Source organism: Lepidochelys kempii, chromosome 1, assembly GCF_965140285.1.
Source record: "Lepidochelys kempii isolate rLepKem1 chromosome 1, rLepKem1.hap1, whole genome shotgun sequence".
NCBI classification, from domain to species: domain Eukaryota; kingdom Metazoa; phylum Chordata; order Testudines; family Cheloniidae; genus Lepidochelys; species Lepidochelys kempii.
In genome coordinates this window covers 80,411,170-80,431,572 of record NC_136380.1, presented here as the reverse complement: position 1 = coordinate 80,431,572, position 20,403 = coordinate 80,411,170, and the positions used below count along the sequence as shown (strand labels likewise).

General features: G+C 39.6%; 1 protein-coding gene and 1 pseudogene across 7 annotated transcripts in view; both read left to right on the top strand.

Moving 5' to 3' along the window:
* Positions 1 to 20,403, top strand: part of TBC1D4 (TBC1 domain family member 4) — a 159,255-nt gene that overhangs the window by 33,673 nt on the left and 105,179 nt on the right. The gene's annotated exons all lie outside the window — the stretch shown is intronic.
* On the top strand, positions 16,000 to 16,112 carry LOC140905685 (U6 spliceosomal RNA; annotated as a pseudogene).

The following is a 20,403-nucleotide window of genomic DNA, read 5'->3' as shown; positions in this document are numbered from 1 at the left end:
CTTCACTGGGGTCACATACAAGCAAAAATTTAAGACTGGCACTTCCCTTGAGAGAGCCCTTTTTAAAAAGTCTAGAGCCAAAGGGCTCCAATGACCAGCCAAAACAGAGCAGAGCAGAGAACTAACATAACCATATATGGAATATTACAAATCAAGTCTCATAAGGAAATAGATAAAAGGCAAAGCAAAGTCTTGGATAACATGAATAAACTCATTATCAACAGAGGCTTTTTCAGAGCAGTCTAACCAGCTGAGCCACTTGAGTTCTTGTAACCTTGACTGTAGAAGTTGGAGGCAGATTAGGGTGATATGGAAAAATAAACCAACAAGTCATAAAGGACCAGAGTATGAACACCAGTTCTTACATATGAGCAAGTATTATTCAGAGTTTAGACACACTCATTCTTAAACATAGTAAGAATTAGTGTTTTTTAGTTTTGGAGTAGAGACTTGGATTTAGGACTTTCACACCTAACACTAGTTTTAGTCCATCTCTAGGGACAATGGTGGGCCCTTATACTGCAAATTACTTCATGTAAACTTAAGGCCCAATTAGTATGAAGTAGTTTACTGCATCAGGATATTAGATGGCATCTGCACAAAAATCTGAGGAAGCAAAGTCAGTTCTCTCACTTACAGTCATCCAAACATTAAGAAGGAAACCTCAGTAAAAGCCACAAAAACAACAGTAGCTTTGTGTTTTTGGATCATGAGCATGAAGACTAAATACACTAAGTGGTAAGCTTGTAGGTCAGGTTAAGGAATGAGGGACCAGTTGTTTCTGATATTAACTCTAGTATCTAGAAAACTACATACAAGAAATGTTAAAATACACAGCATACAGGAAGAAAAAATTAATAGCTAAACAACCCCAAGGATCTCCCTTTTCATAAGTCTTCCTTTAACCCAAACATCAATTTCTCCTATTCCACATATTACCTTTACACTGTGATGTGGGACTTGCTGCCTGGTGCTGTATATATAGAACCCTAGCTCCACCTCTTTTAGGTCTGTCCACTACCAGCATTCCCACAGAAGACCATGAAGAACCTACTGGGCATGCTCTGTAAAAGTAAATTTCCTTAAAAAGGACCCTGTCTACGTTTATTTATCCTCATGAATAAGATGGAAGCTTATGCTGTATTTCAGTCTATAACCAGAAACAGAAGAAGAGCTTTCCCTAAAGTAAGTTTTTAAATATCTACTTGCTCTAGTATCCCATGTTTGAGTATGATACCTGTAAAGCTATGAGGGATAATACAGATTGGGAGAAAATGTAACAGTTTATGGTAGTCATCTCAGCTGAGCAAGTATTTAGTATAAAGTGTTCTGCTTGTTGGCAAATTAACTCTGGAACTTTTCTTGTTAATTACTTTATCCTTTATCAACTACAGCTGATAAAGAATAACACCACCTCAGGGTGATTTGTCTCCTACTGTTACAGAGATGCAACCCCTCCACCCACTCCTCAAAACAGGAAAAAAAAAAACCCTCTCCCAATAACAACAAAAACCTATCCAAAGCCTGATCATGTTAGTTGCAAAGTCCCGCAAAATAAATAAAACATGGATATAGTTTTAACTTCTCTAGGTTTGGAGGTTCAAAGCTTTACTTTTTTTTCTTTAATGTTGTTTTAAATAGCTGACTATTCGGGGAATGCTTCCTTACAATTCATCTTGTTAACTTCAGTAGGATTTTCGCTTCCCTTCACCATGTATGACTTTAGAATAGCTGATTTTATTTTATTTTTAAATGACTGAGGTTAGTAGCCAAGACACTTGCATACACTTTTCTAAGCACCTACTTCTAAATTTTTTTTCTCTGAATGTCTAGTTTTCCCTTTATCCATTGCTCTATATGTATTTTTAGCCTCTTCTCATTTTAGCATTCTCCCCCACCTCTTAGTTTGAGAGCTGTTATTCATGCTTTAATTCTCTTCCATAGAAGTGGTTGCTGTCAGGATCTGTTACTACTTTTCCCTCTCTTTTTTTTCCTTCTTCATAACAATGATTTTTCCTTTGGAGGAGTGAACTGGAAGCTGTTTCCTTCAGAGCCTCTCTGTACTACTCTTTCAGCAACTCCTCTAGCTAACTGAAAGTATAGTTTTACCTCAAGAGCTATGCACACTGCCTCTGCAGAACTCTGACAACCCTCCATCTCCCATTGCTGGTGCAAGCAGCAGGGATCAAACTCAGTCATGGTTATGGGCTACCAGTAGAACAGTGGGACATTTTCCCCACTGCTTTCATCTGCCTCAGTCTTTTTAGCACTTCTATGCCACATTCCATGCAAAGTTCTTAAAGTGCTTGTAAACAATTAATATTAGTCTGGCAATGTTGTACCAATAAAATAAAAACCAGCAGGATCTTATTAAAGGGAAAAAGGCAAAATACCACATGTATTGTGAATACAGAAAGAATCATGGTAAGCAGTTAGTTATAGCTATAACATTCCATTCAATCTCATATTTATTCACACATTCATTCATACAAACACATATACACACCCACACACACAGGTTCTGCAAGGTTGTTATCATAGTTACCAGCCTTAGAGTTGCTCATGCCAAGCCACTGGCCAGGTGGCCTGGACATGAGGAGGGAGCAGGGCCTTGTCAGATGCTCATCTGATGCTCCTGGAAGTTGGTTTGCAGAATCAGACCCCAAAGTTCTCACTTTTTAGAGTCTATTTTTATAGGAATTTCTTCCTATGCCAGTCTATGGGAATTGCTTCATCATGCTGTTGCTGAATCAATCAGCAGATAGCACATTCCTGATGGCTCCAAGATGTTATCTTGTTCTTTGGTTCTCCCATCCTTGAGGCTGTTGGGTGGATTCCAGTCTGCCCTCCGGGGGGTCCTCTGGTTATTTCCACTTGACGCCTTCTTCAGCCGATGGACACTGGATTCTTAGGCTGGCACCTCCCTGATCATTCAGTTATTATCCACACCAAGCATCCATCCACATCCATCCTCTATCTCTATTTTAATCACAATTGTTAATACAACAAAAGGGTGGGGAGTCTCTGGGTGCTGTTTCTGTTGTTCGAGTATTGCTTTGAGTCTCTCTCTCTGTGAATTGCTTTGAGAACAGACTCTGTCTTAGAATGTACTAACACAATTAGCAGCTTGCAAGTTTCACACATAGAGGGAGAGAAACAGTACCAAAAACCAAGAGACCTCTTAATTAGTAATACCCTGGAATTTAAACTCTGGGGAATCAAACTCATTTGTGATTTTAATACAGAACTTCTTTAATATGATCCAACAGCAACACACCTGTGAAGGATAGAAGTCCTATGAGGGAATGGAGGCATGAAGAAGATCTTTCCCCAAGGTCCTAAAGGAGATTTGTGGCTGAACAAAGAATTAGAACCCTGATTTTTTCTGAACACAAGACCTGTATGCTTTAGTCACAAGACTATCCTTCCTCTATCATTTCCCTATCCCCATTTCTTTGTCTACCTTTCTCTTTATTTCTGTTTCTCAATCACCTGTTTGTTCGCCTGCTAGGGCTGCTGCTGTGTCCTTATGACCTTGTTTAGATGGAGAAATTGTTTACATATCTATTGCGGAATGACCTTAGCTCTCCATATGTCCCCCTGTGGGGACACTATTACAGAGTGATTGCTCACAAAGCGGAGTAATTATTTGGGAATAAAGTGACTTATTCTGGACTAGAGTGTGCACAGGAGGAGCTATTCTGCAATAGCTTTGCCAGTCAATTTCCCCATCTAGACAAAGCCAGCAGCATAGGAATAATAGTAAAACCAGCAATATAGGAACAATTCTCTTCTGTTGGATCTCCTGTGGGGTAACTTCAAAAATGCGGTAAGTGTGGGAAGAGTATGTGTGTGAAAACAAAGGGTATGTACAGGCCCACCCCCAAATTTCAGTCTCTGCCTCTCCAGACAAACTCATTTGTTCAAATGCTGATGATTGTTAGGTGACTTAAGCACAGTGTATGCTGAGGCATGCAATGGAGCTAGAAGTTTTTGTTGTGGAAGCTTTTATGTAATGGTCTACAAACATCTGGGAAGAAAAGCACATTTGGAGTACAAATGCACTGAAATGTTTTTTACTGTTCATCAGGGTATTAATTCAGCAACTAACAAAGTTGGTATGTTTCATCTTTTGTTTTCAGATAATACTTGGAAATAATAATTCACTGTTACAAAGGGTCTGAGGAGCTTAAAGTGTGCAGATGTAATCCCCTTTTTACAGACTATTGAATTTCTTAGCCTCATTCCACTAGCTTGCCTATAGTCCTAGAATCAGCGTCAGGGTTGGGAATAGAACTACGTTCCCTTGACTCCTAGGGCCCTACCTCATGGGGGAAATAAAACCTTGAACTAGTTTAGACAATGCTAACTTTAATAATTGAATGCAGCTAAAATCTTTCTGTCTCTAAAGCTGATCAGTCTGCTGCCATCTCAGATCCCAAGAGCACATAGTCAGTGTCTTCATTAAAGCTGGACTTTTAAATATAGTGAGTGTGTTTGTGCATTAAGAACCAAATGTGAAAAACCTTAAAACAATGCTAATTATTTCATGAAATGCTGTCCTCCCCTGAGCCATAGTAACTCTTAAGTGTTTACTAGCATGGTGTGTGAAGCCTTCATCAAAGCACCTATTATAAGTCTCCAGGACCAACAGAGATTGAAGATTAGTCATACATTCCTATTTATTTAATTCAGAATGTTACAACTCCCCTTGCCTACTGGGTTCTCTCTCTCCCCTAGGAACTATTATGTGAGAAGAAAATTTCTGAACACATTTAAAAAAGATTATTATTATTATTATTATTATTTTTTAATTATTGTAAAGCATGTCAAGGCATTTCACAGGCATAGGGCAGCATAGGGGTTGAAGGTGTAAAGCCAAGAACACATGTTTCAGAGTAGCAGCCGTGTTAGTCTGTATCCACAAAAAGAAAAGGAGGACTTGTGGCACCTTAGAGACTAACCAATTTATTTGAGCATAAGCTTTCGTGAGCTACAGCTCACTTCATCGGATGCATTCAGTGGAAAAAAGTACATGGTAGCACATGCCTGTTGTCTCTTTGGTGAGTAGATCATGAGCTGTTGCAGGTGCTGTCTTGAATGGCAAATTGAGACCAGTTCTGCTAGGACCAAAGTATCCTGTTAAATGATTAATACGTGTATTACAGTTGCAGTCAGAGGCCACAGTTGAAATCAGGGGCCCCATTATGCTAAGTTCTATACAAACACAAAAGGAGACATGATCCTTTTCCCTGAAGAGCTTGCAACTTAAGAAGGCAAGTGATAGACAAAAAGAGAACCAGTTGTGGGGGTGGGGAGAAGAACAATACAATCAAACATTTGCTATTTTAAATAAAAGTGTAGTTCTGTATGTCCATCTATCTCTCCATGGATAACTGGCCGGGACTATTTACAGGGATTGTGGCAGAGGTGGATCTTAAGCAGGGATTTGAAGGATCAGAGTGTAATTACTTATGGATCAGTTCAGGGAGGGAGTTCCATGTATAAAGGGTAGCATGGAAGAATGCAAAGAGACATTTATGATAAGCTGCCAAGTGGGAATGTGAGGCTGGTGAGCAGAGGAAGTGGGGGTGTGACATGATAAGAGAAGAGTGGACAAATGTGAGGAAGCTTGAAGGTAAGGAAAAGTGTGAACTTGATGCATGGGCAGTCAAAAGAGGGGGAAAGGTAGTCAAAGCAACAGGCAAGGAACATGATCGCAGCAGCTGTGTTGTGAGTGAGTTGGTGGGAGTTGATATGTGTGTTAAGAGGTTGGAGAGGAAGGAGTTTACAGTGATAAAGATGTGGATAATGAGGACCTACATCAGAGTTTTGGCTGTCTGGACAGAAGGCAGTAAAGAAGACACAGACGTTGATGACTTCATTTTATGGATCACAAATTAATTACATAGTCATAATCTGTTTTATTATTGAACAGCTCAACTTCACATGCTTTGAGAACTACACACTTCCAAAGATCATTTACAGACAAAACTAGGAACCTATCATACATTATAGGACTGGATTTTTCATTCCTCGTCAGAGCGAAATTGAATTTCAAGATGTGAAAATGGATGATGCTTTAAACGGTTATAAAAGTAATTCACTGGGACAGCTTCGTTGGTTGTTTTTCATAATGAACAATAGTGGCTGCATTTTTATGGGTAGACCTGGGGTTCCCTCACAACACTGAAATGTAAATACAAAGCTTGTGATGTCTTGAACATCAACCACCACGTTTTTAAAAATCTATTAGCTGCTTACTACTTCTCTGAGCTCTCTTTCTCCAACAATCTACTGCAGTTCAGAGGTGAGCTGTGCCATTGGTTTCTCCCTCTCTCTCTCTGGGCACTCTTGCCAAGTGAGAGGCCTATCCTTGTGCATCTCTTAGGGGAATTCTGTGATTCAACCCATTTTAGATTGCACTGAGCAGGTAACAGCGCCCCCTGTTTATCAACTGTATTACCTCAGCAGATCCAGCTGGCTTTGGCCCTTGCTATAGCCCTCTCTCCAGGGATTTGTGACTAGTATGAAATTGTTTTGAAAAAGCTATGCTGTGTCAGTACAAGCGTTGTTTGTTTGTCCATAGGAAAATAACAAAGAAAAAGGGGTTAAAACAACAAAAGCCTACATGCATATTGGCTTACCTAAACTTAGCCTTCCATGCCTGTTTAAGTTGGTCTTACCTGATGCAGGCACCCCCAGCACTGGAGTTGGGTGAGACACACAGCATCTCTAACAGTCTGACCGTATTCCTCAGGTCACAGCCTGTCTTTTTATCCATTTCAGTTTTTTTTTGTTCATGAGTTCTTGCCTGAAGATCTCCTGAGATTTCAAACGGAGATCCTGAACCTGATCAGACTGGTTGGACTTTCTCCAGAGGGGGTTGCAGGTAGTTTTCAAACAGTGGATTCATTGTATTGTCTATTTGAGCGCCAGGCAATTCAATTAGTCATTGCTGGGTCCTTGGATATCTGGGGAGAGTGCCAGCTAGAATTAACCCATAGGGATCCATAGAGCCAGTCAATACACAGTGACCCCCCCCCCCAAATCCATAGATAAACATCTGTATTAATTGTACAATTAATACATATCTCCCACATTTTTCACATGTCCTGTATTGTCTGTTCTTTTCCTGTGATGGTTTTATCTTTCAGTCTAGAATTAAATATCTCTGCATCAATAAAGTCTCTTAATACTTTATATTCCAGGCAAAGGACATTAAGAAGTTATCCAAGTTAATGTTTAATTTGCGGAATTAGCATAGTACAGACATAATTTTTTTTTAATTACATTGAACAGGACATTCATTTTAATTAGCCTCTTCTCTTGCCCATGAAGTATTTTCAAATCCTTTTTACTAACATAGATACACATTTCCTCCATTATCTCCCCCCTCCCCCTTCCATATTTATCTAATGTTTTGAAGGTCACTGTCTCAAGAGATGTCTCCTTCACTTGACTATTTGGAACCTGTTGTTTTTCCACAGGAGAATCAGGACTAGTGATAAATCAGTACCTTGTGATAAGTCTTTCTTTACATCCTTACTTCCGGTCCTGGAGGTCTGGAATTCTGCCTCCTTTAAGTATACTTAGATATCTTTAGGGCTGTACAGTGCAATACTGCCTAGTAACAGTGAAGAAAGGAGCATTACTCTAATTTGGACAGCATTGTGATTATGGTGCCCACTTCTTGGGGGAGAGTGGGAAGTGGCTCGTGGAGCCCTGTTTTAAGACGAATAGGGATTTTTGCTTGTGAGTCAATGAGGAATATTGTTGTAAGAAGTCAGAAAATAGTTTTTAATCTTATGGTGTAATACAATACCTAATCTAGAAACCTTTTTTCAGTCCTTTCAGCAAAGCAGTTCCATTTCCCACCAGATGAACTAACAAACACTGAGTAAAGAAAGTTAATCTGTATTTAGAAAGCTTTTTTTATCTATTAAAAAGTTAAAAACTATGCAAACATAAGGCTTTTGCAAGTTCTTGTCTGAATTGGAGTGAATCATAGAATATCAGGGTTGGAAGGGACCTCAGGAGGTCATCTAGTCCAACCCCCTGCTCAAAGCAGGACCAATGTGTGAGTGTGAATAATACTGCATGTAATACTCTAAGGGAGGTATATGCACAGTGCATAGTTACTGAATGGCATCTCCATTGATTTACATTGTGTTCCATTAGTAATTCACCCCAGTACCCAGCTTTGCTTTCATCAGAAAATTGTCTGCAAAAGTAACTTAGAATATTGTAAATTCTTTGAATTCATTGAATACAATGGGACTACTCACCTGAGTAATGGAGGCAGGCTTTGGTACTTAAACCTTTCCTCTGATTCTTTGCTTTAAGGCTTCTATATTATGTGTTTTGCATTAATCAGTAGTCTTTTTCTGTTTAATTGTGCTTGCTTTTATTTTGCATAGGTTATGGCAAGTTATGTGCTTTAAAAACAACTTAAATTATCCTCTGTCTCATTGAAATATTTCTTATTTCATTGCTCTTTTCAATTCAACATAGTATGCAAATGTCAGAGGTTTGATTTCACTGCCACGGGACCTGTCCTACAAAGATTAAAAAACTGGATTCCCAATTCTAATGCCAGCAGTACTATGCAACAGTAAACTTTTATCATAAAAATGCATCTTCAATAGGCTACCAAATTTAATGCAAGTTGGCAAACTTTCATCAGATGTACAATTTTCATCTTCTTTGTTGCCACAGTATATTCACTATTAACTCTGAAATCATGAGGAACCTGATACTGTGTAAATAAATATAAAATATATATATGAGTGATATGTGCCAGCAATGCCCCTCTGCCATGTACATTGGCCAAACCGGACAGTCTCTACGCAAAAGAATAAATGGACACAAATCTGACCTCAGGAATTATAACATTCAGTAACCAGTAGGAGAACACTTCAGTCTCCCTGGTCACTCAACAGACCTAAAAGTGGCAATTCTTCAACAAAAAAAACTTCAAAAACAGACTCCAACGTAAAACTGCAGAACTGGAATTAATTTGCAAACTGGACCCCATCAGATTAGGCTTCAATAAAGGCTAGGAGTGGCTGGGTCATTACAACACCTAATTTCCCTCTTGTCAGCTGTTTGAAATGGGCCACTCTCGTTACCACTTCAAAAGTAATTTTTCCTCCCTTGGTATCCTACTGTTAATTGACTTGCCTCGTTAGACTGACCTCCTACTTGGTAAGGCAACTCCCATCTGTTCATGTGCTGTGTATTTCTACCTGCTACTGTATTTTCCACTCCATGCATCTGATGGAGTGGGTTTTAGCCCAGAAAAGCTTATGCCCAAATAAATTTGGTAGCCTCTAAGGTGCCACAAAGACTCCTCGTTGTTTTTGTGTATAAACTGGAACCAATAGGCCCAATCCTGTAGCCATCTCTCAGACAGGACTACAGGATTGGCCCTTATTGAAGTCGAATCCCTCTTTTTTTTTTTTTTTTTTTTTTTTTTGGTTTTGGGTTTTTTGTTTGGTGTTAGCTATCTAATTGATTTTCCTGGCATGGATTAAGCAAAATTGTAAGATGGTAATAGCAACAGCCACTGTCGATCACATGAACCTAAACCATTCTTCTGTTGTATTTTTATTTTTGTTCCTCCAAGATTGTTTTGTTATGTTTGCCAAGGGGTTCCATATAGCTTTGACAGTGACAAACAGAGCTCTAGTTCTGCAAAGAGGTAATCTTGCAATTATGGCAAATGTGTGATTGTGCTGTGGCAAGACAAAACACTTTGCTGTGGTCATGTCTCTACCAGATGGTCTATCAGGCCCCACACAATACATTTTTAATGTCCCCAGAGGGACAGATTCATGTATCCCTGATAGCAGGAGTGCAACAAATAAGAAATATTAATTCTGGGCAGTTGAAGACTTCATATAGGCTTCTTTTTCTTCTGAAGAAATAGTCATTTTTGTTTTGTTTGTTTGAAAAAATGAGACTCTTAATGAAAGATGAATACCTTAGTACTTTCTCTGTGTTTTGCAAAAGGAGTCTGACTTTCTGCTATGCAGTATTTCAAAAGCCTGCTGTAGATTACCTTATCAACCTCTGAAAATCTCCCCAGCCTCACTCAGGGCCTTAACTTTTTTGGCCCTCTATTTAGAGGAAGGGCACAGAATCCAAACTGAAGTTCAGTGAGGTAAATGGTAGTGTAAATTACATGTTGGTGTAAGTTACATGTAGAGGGTGGAGTTGTAGCAGGAAAATATTAAAATTAATGCTTTTCCCCCTTCTTTGCCACTTCTTGTTTACTCTTCTTTTCCTGCTACAACCTTTCCATACCTTACACTGATTTACACCATCATTTTATATCCTCTCTGAATTTGTCCACAGTGAGCCTGAAGGAACCTGCACATAACCCAGGCAGTCTAGAGGTCAGACTACCTGTCGAACACTGCACAGAATTTTTGTGAACATGGCTCTGTCTCTGATCTGTCTGACTATTTTTAGTGTGCCAATCAGTGTGACCTCTAAGAGCCAGGTATCCTGAACTGTGTTACATTCCTCAAGTGAAGTGACTCTCTTTCTTCCAATGTTTTATGTTTTGAAATGAAGGAACTTTAGGTGCACTTAGTAAAATAATGTAAATGGGAGTCCAGGAAAGGAATTTTTAAAGGCTGCTAAGATTCACAAGGAAGTCCAGTAGCAAAGCATATAGCTGGCAGCTGGTTCTACAAGTGACTTAGAATGAAAAACTGGGGGAGGATGAGGAAAAGGAAAAATAAATGTCACATGAAAAACTGAAGTGTTGGGAGGTGATGTATCCTATGTGTTTGGGGAGGTCAGGATGTAACAAAATTTTAGACTGATGCAATATGAAAGTATCTTAACTCCCCATTTTCCTTCAGTCCATTCCTATCACTTCAGTGTCTTTGAGTTGGCTCCTCCTGAGGCATTGCCTCCTGCCTGACGAGAGGCAGTATTTCAGATCAGAATTAGTCTTAAAATGCTGTTTCCATTTTTAGCCTTCATGCTACCTACTTTCCATCTCCTTGTTTCCACAGCATACAGGAAAACAATGTGCCCATGTCAGAAGCACAGCACCCAGCCTTTCGTTTGTCTTCCAAGGTCTAAACAGCACTGCTATGAAATTCCAGATATTTACCTGCAAATGAACACATTAAATTTATTTGACTTAATTTCCTTTACCCTGAAGTAACATGTATTTTAATAATTTGTAAATGATTTAATCAAATTAAAAGGTTTTGACCTATAATAATCCAAATACAGTCAATAGTGCTAAATTTCTTCCTGAAAAATGCTACATTTTAACTTCTACAGATAGCTATATATTAGTTACATATTCAAAACTTTTTATTGTGAGTCGCACGTTTTTGTGCTTAACTGTGTGCTTCAGTGTATTGTTTTGTCTTTTTTAAAGTTACACAGTACATTCTTATTTGGTATTTCATTTTTATTATTAATACTACTGCAGCAGGGCCTAGATGCATGAGGTTACAGTCTCACTGTGCTTGGTACTGTACAACCACATAGAGATGGCTGCTGTCTTGAAGAGATTACAATCTAAATAGAAAGAACACGAGTACTTCTGGCACCTTAGAGACTAACAAATTTATTAGAGCATAAGCTACAGCTCACTTCGTCAGATGCATAGAATGGAACGTACAGTAAGAAGATACATAATACACATACAGAGAAGGTGGAAGTTGCCATACAAACTGTAAGAGGCTAATTAATTAAGATGAACTATTGTCAGCAGGAGAAAAAAAACTTTTGTAGTGATGATCAAGATGGCCCATTTAGACAGCTGACAAGAAGGTGTGAGGATACTTAACATAGGGAAATAGATTCAATATGTGTAATGACCCAGCCACTCCCAGTCTCTATTCAAACCCAAGTTAATGGTATCTAGTTAGCATATTAATTCAAGCTCAGCAGTTTCTCCTTGGAGTCTGTTTTTGAAGATTTTCTGTTGCAAAATTGCCACCCTTAAGTCTTTTACTGAGTGGCCAGAGAGGTTGAAGTGTTCGCCTACCGGTTTTTGAATGTTATGATTCCTGATGTCAGATTTGTGTCCACTTATTCTTCTCCGTAGAGACTGTCTGGTTTGGCCAGTGTACATGGCAGAGAGGCATTGCTGGCACATGATGGCATTTATCACATTGGTGAAAGGAGCAGTTGCAGCACAAAGAGATGTAGCGACTTGTCCAAGATCTCACAACAGTGGCAAACTCCAAAATAGAACCCAGGTGTCATGAGTTCATCAGGTGTCCTATCCATTGGACCATACTGCCTGTCTGTCATGTGTCTTCCCTAATTCACTAGACTGCAGAGCTAAAATAGCTGAAACATGTTTCTAGTATCTTCCTATATGCCTGCTGTGCTCCCCATTTTATCCCCTCCCCCCTTCCCCAGGACCTAATCTCTTTAAAGAGTGACATTCCTGAACAGGTAAAACTACTGAAGATAAATAAAACAAACTTTCTGTCTGTAGACTGTAGTGATACTTTGATGCAAAGAATGATTGCCACCTTGATGAGTACTCAAAAATATTAAAATGAGCAAAGTATGAGTGTATAAACAGTGATTGTCAAACAAGGATGGACAGGTAAACTTGGGACATGAAGCAAAATCATATTCATAGTGACTGAATAATCAAAAGTCTTTGTACAAAACCAAAAAACTGATGACCGTGCAATAGCTGCCTTTCCTACTATCACCATAATAAAACTATGAAAATATAAAGTTAAGAAAATATATTCTGTACTGTATATTCACATTTTATAACCCTAAACCTTAAATATAAAAGTGCAGTAAGACCAAGTGAATGAATCTCCATCCTGATAAAAATATTAAACTGCACTGTTACAGCATTTCAATAGAAGTGTAGAGAATAGTAACATATATTGCTGGTCACTGCAGCCTCTGGTTTAGATTTTTTTTTTTCTTCTGAAATGTACAAAAAAGTCTGAGTTCAGTTATGTGAATTAAGTTTTATTGGCAAACATGTCCTCTAGAGAACAAGAAAGGAGATGAGAACGTTGCAGAATGTTAAAGTTGTGGCCTAATTAAACCACATCCAGTGTCTCCTGTCCTTCTTCCCACTCAATGAGGCTTGTGGGCCGTCTCTATCCAGGATCCCACAGAATCTAGTTTAATTTCATGCTGAAAACTGAGTTAGTTTCAGAGTCAAATACTCCTCTGGGCATAAGTGTAGATCTCATTGTTCATAGCACAGCAAGAAAAACAGCCCTTCACCATGGTGAGCAGAGGACAAACAGTAGGAGCTAAAATAGTTATTTTGAATTGTATTTAAAAAAATAAATAGAGGGGGAAAAAAGTTGACAGTGGCTTGGCAGTTGGCCAGGAATTTTTTTTTTTTTTGTCAAAGCAAGTGGTTTGGTGATGGATTGCAAACTGGTGTCTGATGTTTGTTTTTCCTTTGCAACTTATTTGGATGCAGCGTTAGCTTCCAATGCATATATACAGCAGAGATGCAACTCTCAAGGAGCAGTCTTCTCTTCCAGACCCAAGGGAGTGACTTTGGGGAAACACATGACAAAATAACTTTCAGATGTTATGGATTTTCTTTAGTTTACAATGGCAGTCATTCAGTAAATAGGTATATATTTGTTTTCTTCTATATGTGAGAAATCTTTCTATGCTTAATGGGAATCACCTGTGTGGTGGACTTGTTTGAGATTGTTTTTTGGTTTTGTTTTGTTTTCTTCAGGGTGGGCATAATCTCCTCTGTTCTGTTGCCAGGAGGAGGCTCTACTCCCGAGTGATTCCCCATTCCATTCCCCCTTTATTTTTTAACTGACTCCCAGGCTTGGAGGTCCCTGACACAGAGAGCCACCATTGGTGAGTCTGGCTCTTTATGACCTGTCAATTCAGTTTCTTCAGCTGGCTTTGCAGGAAAAAGGAGGCGTTGCTGAGCAATTCATGGTGCTTTCAGTCTTGTTTGGGATGAACCAGGCTAACTCCTCCTCCTGCACTTCTGAGGGTGAAGGACCAGTGTGTGGGTTTGGGACCCGTGTGTGTGACTTTTTGTTCTGCCTTTGGGCCACTCTAATGGTCACTTGAAAAATAATGCTTCCATCCTTTTTGCATTAAAGCTTTAAACCACTATGAGATCCCTTAGTAAGATAGCCCAGTTCAGGGGAAAAAACATAGCTTTTTCTTTATTAGAAACTGGTTAATAACAAGCATCGTTACCATATGTGACTTAGCTTTCTGACTTGACCTCTTGTCTGACTTCAGCATTTATTTTGAGTTAATAATGTGTTCCAAAATCTGTTTATGCAAACACTTAAGTGAGAAATACTTCCTTTCAAGCTTTAGAAGACGCTGTGCATGCCTCATCATTGTAGGATTTTACATAAGATTACTTCATCGAATGGCTGATGCACTGGTTTAATTTTCCTGCCCCCCAATATGAAGTTTGTTAAGTATGTTGCTAGACTGAGTCTACAGTGTGCCAGGAGAAGTTGAATATGAGTGCTCTACCCACAAGAAAAAAAATTAAAAAGTTCCTGATTCCTGTTCCGGGCAAATTAAACTATCCTTGTTTTCTTGCAAGGTTGTTCTGTTCTGCTATCAAGCCTCTTGTACTTGAAGCCAAGATGTCAAATACCTAGATCAGCACTACTACTTCATGAGCAAGATTTATTTATTTTTTTTTTATGTTGGCAGTGCTACAGAGCTCTCTGGGCCAGAATGTGAATCACTGAGGCAACAGTAATATATCACAGTACAGCAAGACAGTTGTTCCCTCAATTTATCATTTTCAAGAGCAAAATCTGGCAAGTAATTCTTTGGTGGCAGCTAATGTTAGTGTTGCATACAGCTTCTTCTGAAATGGTATCTGTTGTGAAGTGTTCAGTTAATTGTAGAAATACTTCTGAACACATTATATATCTGTATATATACATTGCTGTTTTGCTGAGCAGCAGCAGGTGTCAGCAGGCCTTGCAGGTCAGTTTCCTATTGGAAGAAAAACGAGTGACTAAAAGTCTGGGCATAATATTTAATGCAGCTTATCTTATTTTACAATGTGTGTACCGGTCCTTGAAAAGAGGTGGCCACTAACAGCATGCAGATAATCCTCTTTCAGGGATCTCCGAGCAAGCACAGTTGCTCCTTGAGAATCAGGGAATGCCATAAGAATTGACTTTTGTTAGAGAGATTAAGGCCAAGAGCAAATTCCTTTGCTTCTTACACAGCTCCCTCAAAGAAACTGCACCCAAAAATGAACAACACAGAGTTTTCTTCAAAGACTGAAAATTTGCTTGCATGCTTTTTTTTAAAAAAGAGAGAGAGAGAGGAATTTATCAGAACATTTTTATCCTCATCTGGTGACCCTTGTCATAATCATACTTACTGAAAGACCACATTGTCAGAAAGTTAAGAGAATTGTGTGTCGTTCTAAGTCTGTTAAGGCTGTTTGCACATAATGTGTCATGTGGACTTTTCTCATATATTTCTGATTGAGCTTTTTCTGTATAGCAAAGCTGTAGTGCTTTAAGGTAAGGATTATTTAATTTATTTATTATTTAGTTGATGGGGAAAACTAACTGGCTTTCACCCCCACCCCCCCCCTTAACATCCATTTCTTGGGAGCTAGTACAGGAAAGTGTTAAATCAGTGAAATGTAAACATGAATTTATTATCCTGCTGAATGCAGGCTCTGTCAGTCAAAGAACCAAGTAATTTGTTGTAGGAATATTATGTGTAATTTAAGATTATATTTTGTTTATTAAATGATTGGAAGATTTGCACATTAACTAGCTAGATTTCAATAACTTTCTATTAGTGGGTTAAATCCTGTTGTAGTATAAGAGAGCTAATTTAATCTGCTTCTCAACACCTTTTATTGAATTGTGATAAATTTACCATCCCTCTTTCATTAGAGCTAAGTAAGAGTATTTCTACATTGTTAAAACAAATCAAGGGCCAAATTGCCTCAATTTTGCATCCACAACTGATGATGATTGAAATCCCTTTTGCAACTCGCTTCGGCAGCACATATACTAAAATTGGAAGGATACAGAGAAGCTTAGCAGGGCCCCTGCACAAGGATGACATGCAAATTCGTGCAACTTGGCCCTAAAAATGAAATTTATGCTTTGTTTTTTACAGCTATATTCAACTACTTTTCAGGTTATGATCTTCCCATTTCACACACTTGACTGTGCATAATGTGAATTCTTGTTTTAATAACATGCTCTTGCTTTAAAAAACTCCTACATTCTGTTTTTCTTTTTTTTTAAAAAAATATAAAACTATCTACCTTCATTATGTCTAACATGCCCTTCTGGCAAATCAGATTTCTTACAAAATTTTCTGATTAGATTTTTAATCAAATTCTATTTTAAATTCAGTAAAAATACACTACCACCCTACACTTATTCATCCAAAAAATTGCTGTTTTGATTTTTACCTTTCAATCTTATCAGTCTCTTAGTTAGTGTGGTTTATTAATCTTAACGTGAATCATGTGTAATGCAGAAAGCTAAGAAGTATTTGTTTTCGAATAACATTCATAGGAATTAAGTGGCTGCCAGTCAAACTTGCCATGTTACTGGCCTTAATTTGAATCTTGCTCTTGGAAAAAGTAAAACAGAACTGCTGAGGTTCAAGGGAGTGGTTCTCAGATTATGGTCTGTGGATCATCAGTGATCAGCACCTTTTCTGGTGTTAAATTTCAAGGACTCGTGTGATGAGCTTGGTAGAAATAGATGGAGATATTCTGAGGACCAAGAAGTGATAGACTGGTTATCGGAGCTCTTTTTTTCTGGAAAAGATCTGTGTGATGAAGAAGATGAAGAACCTCTGGATTGGTAATGGAATATGTAGGTTTTTGTTTCTTGGTTTGAATACAGCATTCATTGCTAGTGGCTAAAATGCCTCCCAATAGCTTTTGGGTTAGAACGATAAGTAAATTGAGGCTGCAATTCTGGTTCTAGTTTGCACTTGAAGTGTTGAAATAACACCATACTTATGATCTGTCCGGCTCAGCCAGAGGTGGGACTTCAGAGCTGTAAGTCTGGTACCTTTGCTGACCACTAAATGTATTGCTAAAAATCAGTTCATATTGAAACTGTTACATTTGTGTTATGAATCTGTAGACAACTTTTTTTTTTCACTGTATTGCGACAGCTGCATTGGCATGAAATGGGCTTGTGAACTAACTTGTGTAATATTTGAACTAATGATTTACACTGAAATACATTGTAATATATTTACATTAAATAGTTTGCTAGTAACCATTATGCTTTCCTAAAATACTTGTCATAAAAATCCCCATATTCTAGGTTATTATTAAAGTGGCCAGACACTTCCTATTATTAGACCCTGTTTTCAGATGCTTATAGCTTTGCTAAACTTGGGCTGAAATTGTAAATGCAAGGTGTATGCCTTAGGCTGAAAACTTTTGGAGACCTTGAGCCAAACCAGTTTAGCTGTTTCTGAGAATGAGACTGGAGAAAAATACATTCCCTCCTCCTTGCTGCTGTGCTAAACTTAAAGAGAAGGCTGCCAGAGAAGGTCTAGCACCCACCTGCTGTGGAGCAGAGACTGGAAATTTGGTGAGGATGTCTTTACATCAGGGGCCTGCTTTTTGTCATCTCCATGAAAATATGCCCATATTTGGCCAAGTTTATAAGCTTTTGAAGAATCTATTTGCAAATGTTTAATGGAGACTTGCTGGAGCTTTGCAGCTAAAAACTCTGAGGGTTCCGTCTGCACGGAGATGCTCAGACCCAGGTTGGAGCATGTACTTTTCTTGCAATTGAAACTCTGGGGTGTGGTGAGACACTGGATCTGAGAGCAGCGAAAGTTTCTCTCCTGTGTTCTCAAACCCCACCCCCCAACCCTGCTGGGCCCAGGCAATGAGGAGGAAGAAACGGCCTGATTTTCAGTGCAGAGGGAGCAAGGGTGGTGGGGCAGGGCAGGGGGAATAGATTGGACCAAGAAGCCTCGGGGTGGATGTAATTGAGAGCTGAGGACAGAGGGATTCATAGATTTTGTTTGTTTTTTGTTGATGCCAGAAGGAACCGTTAGATCATTGGCTCCCAAACTCGGGGGTGCATTCTCCTCGGGGGGGGCATAAAGAAATCCCAAGGGAGCGCAAGGCTGCCCAGGCTTTGAGCTCCTGCTGGGGAGGCTAGCCCCCAGCCTCTCCCCTCCTGTCCACCCTCCCCTGTAGGTGCACTGCTGCGTGGGTAGCATGGTTTGCGCCCACCCACCTCCCAGGCTTTCCTATAAGCCAGTCCTGCCACTCCAAGTGGCCTGGTAGGGGTGTTGGATAAGGGGCAGGAGGTCCCGGGGGGCAGTCAAAGGACATGGGGTGGAGGTTTTGGGGGGGCAGTCAGGAGACGGGGAGGAGGGGGGGTTGGATGGGGGTGAGGTCCTGGGGGGGGGCAGGGGGTCCCAGGAGGAGGCAGTCAGGGGACAAGGAGCAGGGGGGGTTGGATAGGGGGTGGGGTCCCAAGAGGGCCAGTTAGGGGTGGTGGGTCCCGGGAGGGGGCGGTCAGGGGACAAGGATCAGGGAGGGGGAGCTGGATGATGGTAAAGGAGAGGTGGGGGGTGTGAGGGTTTCTTGAAAATTAAAAAGGGAGCGTGATGCCAAAAAGTTTGGGAACCACTGCATTAGATCATCCATCTAGTCTGATCACAGAGGAGCCTGGGATTGTGTAACAAATGGCAGAATTAAGGTTTGCGTATGCTTGAAGTATGATACAGTCTTTAATTACATGATCACATCCTTAATTCTGGCACTTCCTAACTTATGAGTGCTTTACTTTGCATCTTTAATGTTCTTGTAACATAGTTTTTGTGTGTGCAATATAAGTCTGTTTGAGACTTTAATAACACAAGAAGGACTCATCACAACGCGATATCGTGTAACTCTTCAAGAAAGTGTAAATATGATTTTTAGCTAATCTTGCCTTTATTTTCTTTACAAAGTCGGTGGCTACATGATCAGGTGGTACAGAGCATACCCTTTCATGCAGGGCAGGCTTCTTTGATCCATAGGTGGGAGATTATGCTGTGTGTGCTAGTTATTTGCCATATCTATGTGAACCATTTAATTCTGCAAGCATGAAATCTAGGGAAATAGCTGAGTTTTACTTTAAGTTGTTCTTAAACTGGTTAACTTAAGATCAAAACTCTGCTTACCAGTATCCACCTGAGAGCTTATACCATGGTATGCTTCTTTTCCTTGATCTTCTGTTCTCCTCTTGCTTCCCACGCCTTTGCTGTTGTCCTAACGACAGCTCATTATTTAGTGGAGGAACTGTCACATCAAGGGACATTGGTTAATCGTAAAGCACAATTTATTTTAGGTCTTTTGCATAAAATATTTGTAACTCTCAGTTCATTTAGTTAAGATGATTTTAAGCCTCCGTGTTTATATGTATGTGGAGGTCCACAAGGACTTGGGGAAACTGCAGTCTCTACAGGGAATAGGTGACTTCTTGTCTTAATGACTTTTTCTTAATTATTTGATATCAACTGGGTATCACCTTTAGAATGCTTATATTTATACTTGTAAAGTCAAGTTAGAGGGTTAATTTCTAAAGTAGACTACTGTACATCTTTTCACAAAAGTAGACTCTTGAATGGCTTTCCCTTTCACCTAGATCAGGGGTTCCCAAACTTGGTTCGCGGCTTGTTCAGGGTAGGCCCCTGGAGGGCCGTGAAAGTCTGCCCGTACGGCCACTTGCAGCTCCCAGTGGCTGCGGTTTGCAGTTCCCAGCCAATGGGAGCTGCAGGAAGCAGTGGCCCGGCCTGCGCTGCTTCCTGTAGCTCCCATTGGCCTGGAACGGCAAACCATGGCCACTGGGAGCTGCAAACGGCCATACCTGTGGACGCTCAGGTAAACAAAGCATCTTGTGGCCCACCGGGGTTTACCCTGAACAAGCTGCAAACCAAGTTTGGGAACCCCTGACCGAGATAAGTGATTATAAAAAGGCAATTAGCAATTCTTAATATCTTTGTTTTCTGCAAACCGCATTACTCTATTGAATATTAAAAGAAAATTTGGAAAGGTGCCAAGTATGTTTAACTGATAGAGCATAATTTGATATGTGCAAAAAGAATTGATATATGCAATAAAATGGCAACTAGGTTTGTAAATTTAATCCTATGTAGCAAGCAAGTGGAAGCATGCAAATCTTACACCTGAGGTTGTCTCTGCAAGAACAAGTGAAGGCTGTTTGGAATACTTTTGTCCCAATTAGAACATAAGATGGCTTTCTGTTGTGACCAGAACCATAATTTATAATTCAGTAGTAAAAAACTATGTTAACACGAGAGGTTGAGGTTGTGTGGTGGTATGTGATTGCCTTGCAAAACACATGAGTTGAGCAAAACTCAAACTCCTGAAAACCAGGAAATGTCTATGCAACC